Below are 12,863 nucleotides of genomic sequence, written 5' to 3' on the forward strand. Positions count from 1 at the left end.
GCTATTAATATACAATGTTCATATTATGAACATTAATGCATACAATAAAATCCTCTAACACATTTACCAGGACAGGTAACTCTATAGAAACTTGGATACAGACTTGTAAAACTTAGGTTTGGGGAAAATATTAAAAAAGAAAGGACAAGAGGCTCTACATATTATTGGCTAATCAAATCAATGTGTTATTTTATAATTAAGAATGCTTGTGAAGTTTTAGGAATGGCTTCCTAAAAATATGACTCACGAGAATCTTAAAATCAGAGGCATGGTAACTAACATTAACACATATTTGCTTAGGATTTTCCGTACTTCATCTAAGTAATAAGAATACATAATCCTAGTTCTGCCATACCTGCCTCCCACACCTAGCAACCTTACAAATACCAACTTTCATCATAACTGAGGTAAAGTTAAAGCCTAGGCAAACCAGATATTCTGCTGTAGATGTTTTCCAAGCTACAGTGGTGTCCAAAACAGGTGACATTACAGAGACAGTAGATTCATAGCCAAAACTAGAAGGGAATTGGGCCACTGACACCAAGAGGAGGCATGAGCTCTGGATGTTAGAAAATTACTTTGGGAATTTTAAATATGTAGAGTAATTCTGTGAATCAAAGGAAAAGACAGGCAAGACAAGACATGATTATAACATACAGGGGTGGGCAAAAGTAGGTTTACAGTTCATATAAAAGATATTCAGGTTATTAATAGTTTCATTAAAAGTATGTCACAATGGGGCAGTGCACATAGGTATGATCTTATAAGCGCTCAAATTGCTGGCCTTCATTATTTGTACATTCTTACAGTTTTTGAAAATCAGTAAACAAACAAATTTCATTGACCTGTTTGGGTAGCCTCACTGCCTCCTGAGGTGGTTGAATTCAACCTAATGCCCACCCCTGTACTCATTAATTCATATATTTAATAACCATCTATGTTGGCACATAATAGATATTTAATAAATATCTGAATTAAGTTAATGAGTATATTCTTTATCCCTAGGGAATTTGCCATTAATTAGGGAAGGCATATACAAAAATTACAATTGAGATTAAATGACTGGCATTAATGTATATACTTAGCTGTTAGTCCTAGGTCTAGACATCTAGTGTTCTTGACACTGGATTTCTAAATAAAGCAGCTATTTAAAATGAAACATTTTGCCCTAACTAGTTTGGCTCAGTGGATAGAGCATCAGCCTGTGGACTAAAGGGTCCTGGGTTTGATTCTAGTCAGGGGCACATGCCTGGGTTGCAGGCTTGATTTCCAGGAAGGGGTGTGCAGTGCAGGAGGCAGCTGATCATTGATTCTCATCACTGATGTTTCTATCACTCCCTCTCCTTTCCTCTCTGAAATCAATAAAAAATATATCAAAAAATAAAAATGAAACATTTTAAAATAAGAATTTTTGTATATGAATTTTGTTTAGGGTAAGCAGAAATCCAGTTATATACCGAGGAAAAAAATCTATCAATCCATTCACATTTGTGCTCAGCTAGGCAAATGACTTTGGGGTTATATCTTAGTAGAAAGAGGCAACATTGTTATTTTTAATAAGGAAGTAATGATTAAAATATTAAAAATAAGAGGAAGGAAATTAAAGACAGTAGCTGGTTTCACATTTATTCCCCATTCTCACAAGTGATAGACAAAATATTTTAAAGATTGTTAATACAAATGAAAATGTCTAGCTGGAAATGTTATGCTGAAGTTAAGAGAATTTAAACTTAGTTAAGTTCACTGTTCCATGAAGAATCATTAATCTAAAAAGTATTTGGGCCTCTGTGTACTAGCCAGCTCCTGTTTTAGGTGGCGGGGATACAGCAGTAGAAGAATAGACCAAAAGACAACCCTCCCATGTCTACTTGGAATTTATATTCTTTGGAAGTCAGATAAAAATCAAAATAAGTAAAATAGTGTGTTAGTGTTTTGAGGAAAATGAGGCACAGGGAAGTGAGATTCAGTGAGCAGATTTCTTCTATGTTGTCTTGAATTGGTGTAGGTCAGGAACAGGAATTTTAGACTTATAGTTAGCCCTTGAGCAAGGTGGTGGTTAGGGGCCCTGACACCAGCCCATTGAAAAAACAGAACTTCAGTCGTCCCTCCATATTCGAGGGGGATTGGTTGCAGGACCACTGCCCACACCAAAATCCAGGCATGGGCAAGGTCATTATATAAAATGGCATGGAACAATGTATACAGCTGGTCTTATGCCTGCCCCGGATTCCCAATCCCGGATGGAAAGTCCTGTTTTCCACTTGCGGTGGTTGAATCTGCGGGGTCCAAACTCTTGCAAGGAGGGCAGACTACATGTTTATTGGGAAAAAAATCTCAGTACCATTGAACCGCACAGTTCAAACTTCTGTTCCATCAGCTGTACTTGACCTTGCCCCTGATTGATTATGTGTTCTCGGGCAAATTGCTTTCCATTTTTCAATTTTCACATTTATAAAGTTAATTGATGAAAATAGTAGCTTTTCTTATTCATTTGCTGCTGTCATTTAGCAGACACTGTTACCTCATTAGCTCTTTACTCACAACCACCCCATTGGACATGAGCAAACCGAGTTAATGTCTGACTGGTGCTGGCCCTTGTCATTGGGCAGTGCCTCTCACTGTGCTGGCTGCGTGGTCCCAACAGCCTATGCATTTAGGATCCTTGTAAGGGTAGGGTCGTCTGGCAGAGACGCCCGCCTTCCCTGTCATGTCGCAGCACGAGGCACGGGGACATCTGTGCTTCCATCGCGCACTCACCACTGTCTGGTGCTGGTGGCTCGCGGCGCGGTAGAGGGGGCGGGGGGGGGGTGGAGAGTAGTGAGGGAGGGGCTGCAGACTGTGAGGGAGGGGCAGGGTGACTACCAGTCCCGGCATTCCGCGGGCGCTCCCCTCCCAGCCCAGGTCACCGTCACGTGGCCGGGGACTGGGCGTTATTCTCTCCGGCGGCGGCCGTGTCGGAGGGGTGCAGCCCGGTTTCGTGGACCAGAACGCCGGAGGGGCCCCCCTGGCATTGACCACGGACGATTTAAAACTCCGCCAGAATTTGTAAGTAAATAAAATGCGTACACAACTTTTCCATGTTTTAACATTTGATCCGATGTCTTTTTGAAAGATTTTTCAGAAACGATCCTTCCCCACCCCCACCTGCATACGGAAAAAATCTTAAAACGAAGCAGGTAGGGAGTATTTTTGTTTTGGAGTAAAAAAAGAGAAACAATCTTAAATACTAAACAGGATAAGGTGCGGGGGGGGGGGGGGGGGAGAACGGGACAAATGTTTGGTTTGGACTTTGAGACCAGAATTCCTTATGGCTCAAACGTAAACCGGAACTCCACCTGAGCAGGACGGCGACTCCCTGTACTCACAGCCTAGCAGGACGCCTCATTTTCCACCTTAATCCTTGTTGGACAGCCATCCCCACCCACCTTTTTGTAACCTTAGGGGCGCTAATAAGGGCACAGTTTGAAGTTTTAGGAAGATCCTACAATTACCATTTTGCTTACGTATTATGTCTTCCCAATTGTATTCCGCAGCCAGCGAGGTTTGCCCCTTTCTTCCCTCCTCCAGGGAAGTGTCTAGTGCTCTCCATTTTGTGTTAGACTTTGTACACAAACACAGAAATGAGTGACCTTAACCCGATTCAACTTACTTCTTTTGGTTTCAGTTTTACCTGCCTTTAGGCTTTAAAACATTTTATTCTGGATCTGTATGAGAGATCCTCTCTCTCTCCTCGTTAATCCTCACCTGAGGATATTTTCCCCATTGATTTTTAGAGATCGGAAGGTAGGGGGAGAGAGAGAGAGAGAGAAAGAGAAAGAAACATGGATGTGAGAGAGACACATTGGTTGGTTGCCTGCCGCAGGCGCCCGGACCAGGCCGGGATCAAGCCTGCACCCGAGGTAGGAGCCCTAGACCTGAATGGAATCCGAGGGCTGACGGTCTAACCACTGAGCAACTGTCGGGGGCTCCTTGTCTCTCTCTCTTTTTTTAATATATTTTATTGATTTTTTTACAGAGAGGGAGAGAGATAGAGAATTAGAAACATCGATGAGAGAGACACATCGATCAGCTGCCTCCTGCACACCTCCTACTGGGGATGTGCCCACAACCAAGGTACATGCCCTTGACCGGAATTGAACCTGGGACTTTTCAGTCCGCAGGCCGAGGCTCTATCCACTGAGCCAAACCGGTTAGGGCATCCTTGTCTCTTTTTTAAGAATTAGGGCTGTGGCCGTTCAGCAGATAATTAGTACGTAAATGGCTAGTGGAAAATCATTTATGTAGGAACTTTATGGTGGAGGAACTAAAAATGTTCTTGGAAGCCTGAGTGGGGGTTGGAACAATTTGAAAAACTGGCATTTGCTGTGAAACTTGGAGAGCCTCTCAGTAATGCTGACTGGGCTGAGTCAGAGTCCACACCTGATAACCAGGTTCGCGCTGGCTGTCACAAGCCATGAGTGACTCATTGACGCTCTATTTCACTTATTTTCCCTCTGAGTGTAGAGATGATAATACTAGTCTGAGAGCTTGTAGAATTCTCAAGTAAAGTAACTTAAGACTTTAGTTAATTATTTGAGAATTTTAGGGTATTTTAATAATGTGTTGTCTTGTACATATAATTTATTTTTGCCTAAGAGGTCATCTTAAACTGTATTCCTTGGAAATCCACATTTCTCGGAAGCACCAGTTGAGTTTTCTGAAGGAAAGTATGCTCAGAGATGCCTTGTCTCCTTTATGCTGTTTTTCATTTAGAATTTTAATTGTGTTAACATTTTATTACTATTCTACATCTTATGACTACACCTTTGTCACACAAGAAGTGCTTCAAAACAGCGATTATACTTGATCTTGCTTTTGCACGGCACATCCAGCATTTGTGAATAAAGGAGGATGTCCTCCACCCTGGTTCTGAGCGTAGACTTTGGAGTCAGAGCTGAGTTGAATTCCTGTTCTATCACTGTGTGCCCCGGGCAGGCTGCGTTATCACTCAAAGTCCATCTCCTCCCCTGCAAAGTGGAATTTGTAGAGTTATTTAGAATACTGAATGGGATCTTTAGACTCAATAAATGGAAACTGTTATTATTAATTGGGGTACTTTCCTCTTTACTGATATTAAAGGAGTTGTTGGCACATGATTTTGATAAAGTGGAAGGGAAGAAAATTCACCCATAATTCCACTACCTCAACAGATCAAATTGTTTTAATTTTTTATCCTCTCCTTTAGCCCTTGGCCATAGGTATACTTAATGTAAATGTCATCACATTTTTATAAAAAGTCAAATTTAAAACATTGGTTTGTTAACTTCGGAGGGCTTTGTTTTAATTCTATAAATAAAGCTCTCTGGTTCTGCCTTTATTCTGATCTACTAGTGAAAATACAGCAGGACTTTTTAAGCACAATTTCCCCTGCTTCCATGTTCCCAAAAATGAAACCTCTAGTTCAGCGGTTCTCAATCTCTGGGTCATGACCCCTTTGGGGGTCGAATGACCCTTTCACAGGGGTTGCCTAAGACCATCGGAAAACACATATATAATTACATATTGGTTTTGTGATTAATCGCTATGCTTTAATTATGTTCAATTTGTAACAATGAAATTGGGGATCACCACAACATGAGGAACTGTATTAAAGGGTCACGGCAATAGGAAGGTTGAGAACCACTGCTCTAGTTGCACTTTTACCTAATAATGCAAATAATAATAAAGTTTTCGAGGACTTCTTTTGTGCCCCATAGTGCTAAGTGCTGCACATCATCTCTTCCCTTCACAGTGCCTCTTCCATCTGGTAGTGTTATTCCATTTCATGGTTAAGAAAACCAAGGCCTGGCCAAACCGGTTTGGCTCAGTGGATAGAGCATCGGCCTGCGGACTGAAAGGTCCCAGGTTCGATTCCGGTCAAGGGCATGTACCTGGGTTGCAGGCACATCCCCAGTAGGAGGTGTGCAGGAGGCGGCTGGTCGATGTTTCTCTCTCATCGATGTTTCTAACTCTCTATCCCTCTCCCTTCCTCTCTGTAAAAAATCAATAAAAAAAATATATATATATTAAAAAAAAAAAAAAAGAAAACCAAGGCCTGGAGGAGAGTTCAGCAGGCCCGTGCTGGAGCCAGTCATTCAGGCCCAGGCAGTCTGACTGCAGAGGACAGCACCGCGAGGGTTTATATTTGCACATTCACTATGTGGCTGGTAGGTCAAACATACAGGCAGGAGTTGACTGGGGCTGACACACCTTCTTTGTATAAAAGTAACAGTATTAGTGCTTTATACTACCACTGTGACCACCACATTTTTATAGGAAAATAAGACTAGGGAAGTGTTTAGCACCTTAACAAATGAGGCATTCACCTATAGTTTTATTAGCTGTGGCAGTAAAAATATGAGTTTTCCCTTTACTTATTAGAGATAAACATAGTAAAGTAAATATAGAGTTTATAGTAAAAGGAAACTAACTTTTCTACTTTAAAGCAGTGTTTCGTAAATCATCGCGTGAACCTGTTAAAACACTATCTCCTGCACCAGACCTTCAAAAACTCTGGTCTGGTAGGTCTGGGGTGGGGCCCAGGAATTTGTATTTCTAACAAGCTCCCAAGTGCTGCTAATAATTTCCAGCTGATGAGTTTAGTGAGGAAGCAAATATTAATGCTGGTTGTCCAGATTGTTGGCCTGGCAGTGAAAGCACAGTAGCATTGAGCTTACAACTCTTGGTTTTTCTTTTTGTTGTTAATTCTCACCTGAGGATTTTTTTTTTTTTTTAAAGAGTGGAAGGGAGACAGGGAGGGAGGGAGGGAGGGAGGGAGGGAGGGAGAGAGAGAGAGAGAGAGAGAGAGAGAGAGAGAGAGAGAGAGAGAGAGAGGGAGAGGGAGAGAGGGAAAGGAAAGGAAAAGGGAAAAGGAAACGAAAAAAGAAAAGCAAAGAAAAAAAGAAAAGAAAGAGACTGAACATATTCCAGCTGGGCTGAGGATCGATCAAACCTGCAACCCTGGTATGTGCCCTTGACCCCTTTGACTGGGAATCAAGCCCGAGACTTCTTCGGTGCTGGAGCCAATACTCTAACCACCAGCCAGTGTCCAGCTCTTGGTTTTTAAACGCTATCCTCCCATGAAAGGAACCAGGATTTTTTTGGAGTAGATGATTCCAGGGGTGGGGCAGAGGAAATATAAGATCAGACCAAAACACCTTGTGGTGCTTGAAATTAAGGAAATGCTCAAAAAAAGTTTGAGGGCTTATTGAAAGGATTTAGGAGCCAACTTGAAGGAGCTCCTCATGGCCAATACTGGAACAATTTGAGCAACAAAATGAAAATGATAATACTGGATTTTAATGCATAGAATAAAGTATCCATGAGTTCATACTAACATAATAGATAAATAAATAGGGGAAGAGGAATAACTCATTTTTACAGAAGAATTCCAATGAATAAATATGGGAAGCATGAAAAAGAAGCTTACCATTAGACAAACAATACTGTAATTACCTGTGATGCTGGTGGGTGGAAGTTTGAGGAAAATCAGGATATCTGTTTAGTCTTAAAGTATCTCCCCCAAGATAATTATTAGGTACAAAGGAAAAATGTAACTTAATAGTGGAGATACTATGTTCACCAACTGATTGAGATTAACATCTCCAGTGGACATCAGGAACCCAGTGATAAGATACAATTAGAAGGACACCTTCTTATTTCTGTGGTATTATCCTAAAAAAAAAAAGCATAACCTTTTTCTAATTATGAGGAAATATTATACAAAACCAAATTGAGGGATAACTGACCAATACTTTCCAAAGTCTCAAGGTTACAAACATCAGGAAAGGCCACAAAAGACAGGTGAAAACCGAGAAATTCAAATTTCAGACCCAGGAGAATTAACAACTAAATGGAATGTCGGATCCTGGAGTAGGACCTGGAGCAAGAAAAGGACAGTAGTGGAGAAATTGGTGAAATTTAAGCAGTCTGTAGTTTAGTTAATTGTACCATTATACCAGTGTAATTGTAAACATTATAATAATGCTAATTTCTTTTTTAAAAAAATAATTGTACTTTAATTTTATGAAATGTTGACTTTAGGAGAAACTGAATAAAGGTATAAGGAAACTCCGCTCTATTTTTGCAATGTTTAAAATTACAGTCATGCACCACTTAATGACATGAATACGTTCTGAGAAATATGTCATTAGGCAATTTTGTCGTGTTAATATCATGGAGCGCACTTACACAAATCTACACCTGCTACACACCTAGGTACATGGTTTAGCCTATTGTTTCTAGGCTACAACCCCTTATAACATGTTCCTGCACAAAACAACCTAAGATTAGATCAAGCACAAGAGAAAAGGATTTAATCAAGAGACTTGGTAAACACGAGATGTTTTACAGAAAACTTATTTTTTATAAGTAGAAAGAGTACACTCTAAAGATAAAAAGTGTAGTGTAGTAAATACATAAACCAGTAGTATAGTATGTACTGTACATACTGCATGTGCTGTACATTTATACATTTGGCAGTGCCGTAGGGTTTTATAGCAGTATCACCACAAACATGAGTTGGGCATGATGCCTACAATGTCAGTAGGCGATAGGAATTTTTCAGCTTTACTATAAACTTACAGGACCACAGGCCTGTATGTGGTCCTAATATGCAGTCCATCATTGACCTAAACGTCACTATGTGGCGCATGACTATAGTTGAAAATAAAAAAATTTAATGAAAATGTGTTGGTGTAATGTAGGCACTAAAGGTGATTAGGGGAGTTGAGCTAAAACTGGGAATCAGTTATGCTTCCCACTGTCGAAAATCTTAGCAAACTCTTTGATTCTTTGTGCATTGCTTTTTGTTTCTACTGGTCAACCTAAACCTGAGGTGCAAGTCGGGAGTTGGGAGGGAGTAAGCAGGGTAAGAAGGAAAGGAAGGCTTTCTGTACTCAGAAAAAATATATAGTACCTGGAAAATTGTTAAAGTAATATTACTGGCATATTACGACAGTGGATATGGTGAGAAGAAGTGGGCAAGACTTAGAAACTAGACACAATAGCTGGTACAAGTATAGAAACACCTAAGCTTGGCACTAGGCCCCACTGTTGAAAGCTGCATATTAATAAAAGGTTGCCCTGGCGGTGTTTTAAATAAAAACTGCAGATAACTTGAACCCTGGACTTTTAGTCCATTAGGGCAAGGTGGATTACAGTGTACCAGTTCATTTCCAAGCCAGTGTTCCCCTTTATGGTATGCTAGCCATGGACACACACACCTGTTTTATCAGTTCCTGGGGTGAGGGGAGAATCATCTGCAGCTGTTGTCAAGGTCAGGATCATATTTTTCCTTTGGCTTATCTGTTCTCCGTAAGAGGGAACAGTGTGTGTACGAAATAGTGCTGAAGATTGTCATCCATGTGCCTTCTCTTGGTGACCTCAAGACTTTGCCAATTTTTAAAAGTAGTGCGTCACAAAACTTAGGCTAAAGACTTTTTGCAGGAGCATTTATTTTCATAACATATTTTTAACAAGTAATTTAGTTTGTGTGAATTACAAAGAAGAGTAATTGATTCCCTTTTTAAAATACTCCTTAATCTCCCATTATCTAAATTCCAAACTAGTGAAATATGAAACTCCAAATATTTCACTTTAGAGTTTCTGAAACTTAGAGAAACTGTCTTGTACAAAAAAACCCCAAAAAAACAGTTTTGATTACTCATTAGCCTTTCTATGGAGAAAATATTCAAAATGGAAACTCAAGATGGTTTAAAGCATTTACATTTTTTCTGTGTGCCTGTCTTTTGATTTTATATAGCATATGAGGAGTTGACTGAGACCAAAGTCTAAAGAATATATTTGCCTAGAGAAGTCACCCAGTCCTGACTCATTCTGAAATTTATATTATCCTACCACCAAAAAGAACAAGGGAATAGTATTTGTCTATAGTCAGAATTTTTAGAGAAGGTAATTATTTAATATGTATTAAGCTGCCATCATTAGTGTATGTGAATTTCAGTGGTTTAAATAAATCTGCATTTTCTATTTTCTAGCACATTAAAGAGCTATTTTCTGATCTAATAAAGTATCAGGAAGACTCTTAAATTTGAGTTGTCACAAAAACAACAACAACAAACAAACCTGATCTATGTTTTTCTTTTATGTAGTATATGTGCGGCAGAAAAGCTCTTTAAAGTTTGTTTTTTTGCCCACTGTTGTTGGTTAGGTTTGTTTGAAAATAAAGGCATTCAGCTTCTTTTGTGGGCCTTCCTGAATTTCATAGGATCTCTACAGGCGATCTTTTGATATCCATATAAAAGCCCTTAGCCTTTACCTAAAATTTGCTTCCAGTCTAGATTTTGTGCTCATCTAAAAGTCCTGTAAGAGTTTTCTCTCGATATCCATAGAACTTGGCATTGGGCCTAGTACATGGTGGGTTCCTTAATTTAAACAATTATGTTTAGTAATCAGTAGAGTAATGTTGGTTCTCTAGGTATTTTTCAGCATTTCTACAAGCCTGACAGTAATCATATATTAACCTTAATCAACTGCTTTTGACTTAAGCTAATAGAGTTGAGGAAGGAAGCAACACCGAATGGTTCTGAACCATTTCAGATTCCTTTGGGAGTCTAAAAGTACAGTGGGGCCTTGACTTACAAGTTTAATTCGTTCCGTGACGGAGCTTGTAACTCAAATTACTCGTATGTCAAATCTCGTATCTTAACTAGCGGTGGGGTATCTGAAGCTGGCTCGTAACCCGAATTTTAGCTCGCAACTCAAAGCAAAAAATCGGCCGAGAGATGGCTCATATCTCGAAAAACTCGTTAGTCGGGACACTCGTAAGTCAAGGCCCCACTGTACTCTCTTTCCTGAAAAAAATGCGTATGTATACATAAAGAAATTTATATGTAATTCCAGGGGGTTCAGGATTCCCTGAAACCTATCCTCGACCTTTTTGTGTGGAAGAGGAAAATTATGAGAGAATTTCCCCCACGTCCACCTCAGTCAATATACACACATCACTGAAGAGGATCCTTTTAAATTTGCACATAGTTTATGAAGAAGGCGTTTTAAGCTCAACTGTCACTGCTTCAGAAAGGTGATATTTCCTAGTGGCTAAGAGTACAGGCTCTGGAACCAGTCTGCCTGGATTCAAATACCAATTAATTCTACGACCCGTGTAACCTTGGACAAGTGGCTCAACCTTTGTTTCTTCAAATGAATTATTGTAAGAATTACATGAGTTAATACATGTAAAGTGCTTAGAACAGATAGTGGTACTCAGTAAGTGTTAACTATTGTTACTAAGTATTATTATAACAATAGTTACTAAGTACACAGACAGGATTACTGTTAAATTCCTGGCAAAGTGAGGTTCTCTGGACTGCTTTTTGCCCGGATTGAGGGTGCCTTTTTCTAACTTGCACAAAGACACCCTATGAGATAATATCCTCCCTGCAAACATGCATGTCTTTATGGAGTATGCCAAGGTAAACTTTCTTTTCCATACTAACATTAGGGTAAGCCTGTTTACCCTATTTGTAAGATAGTTGCTTACAATTTTATGAGAAAAACAAAGATCCAGATCCTTCTGTGGGACTCCTCTTTTCACCCACTTTTCCTCTAAGCAGAGTAACTGCTGCTGCTCTTCTTGTCCACAATGTGACAGTTTGGTTGTGTCTATTAATCGTTTATAGTCCATTGCTATTTCCACTCTATCCTTCTTTTTTTTAAATGATAAAAGATTGAATAGTAGAGATTATGTAAACTATTAGGATTTATGATTCAGTGGAGGGAAAAAAAGCCACTATGATTGCATCCCCTTCCTCTCCCATTAAAGGTAATAATTATCCTTGTGCTTATCTTTTTCTTTTTAACTTTATTGCATATTTATTCCTAAACAATACATTGAAACTTTATGTAAATGGAAACTGTGTGTGTATTCTGCTACTTGCTTTTTACTTTTCAGCTCAATACTATATTCTTGAGTTTTCATCTACAAATAGTATTTCATTGTATGGCAGCACTTCAATTTATTTATCCATTCTACTGTTCATGGACATTTTGGCTGTTATTTTGCTACTATATACAATACAACCATGAATAAATATTTTTATTAATTTTTTAAATGCACATGTGAAATTTCTCTATGTTATAAAAGCTAAGAGTGGAATTACTGAATTAGAGGGAATGCAAATCTTTGTCTTTACTAAATAATGCCAACTTAATTCTGAAAGTAGTTGAATTAATTTATACTCCTTTTGTCAGGGTATAAAATTCAAGTTGCTATTTATTCATTCAAGAAATGTTTATTGGGCATGTACAGCAGTAAACAAAAAGACAAAAAAGTCCTAGTCTGTATTTTAGTAGGGGTTAATAACTAAAATATTTAATATATCAAAATGGTACATGTTTATGGGGGAAAAATGAATAAAGCAAGGCGAGGCAATGCTATCTCACTGCTCTTAGAGTCATGGGGGTTAGAGACTAAGGGGATGAACTGCAACCAGGAAGCTCTGGGCTTCATGTGGTGATGACATAAAAAGATACAGGTATGGTGAGATTGGTTGGTCCTCATGCTTTCAGGCAGATGATGGTAGTGAAGCTGTGAGTTTGAGGTTGGGGGTAGAGTTTGAGAATCTTGCTGGGAACATTTTTGGAGACCCTCTTCACTCTTCCAGCAGTGATAAGGCTGAGGAATGAGTGAGGATGCTGGTATTAGGTGATCTTATTCTAAGCACTTAGTGCTTTGGGGCCCACTTTGACTCTTGCCCATAGTGGTGTAAGGGACCAGGAGAGGGGCATATGGAACACTAGTGTTCTCTTGATTCAGGAATACTTGGAACTCTAGTGCTTGCTTGACTGTTGATGTTGGAGAAATGAAGGTTGGGGTGAGGGTG

Source organism: Myotis daubentonii, chromosome 18 (assembly GCF_963259705.1).
Source record: "Myotis daubentonii chromosome 18, mMyoDau2.1, whole genome shotgun sequence".
NCBI lineage: Eukaryota > Metazoa > Chordata > Mammalia > Chiroptera > Vespertilionidae > Myotis > Myotis daubentonii.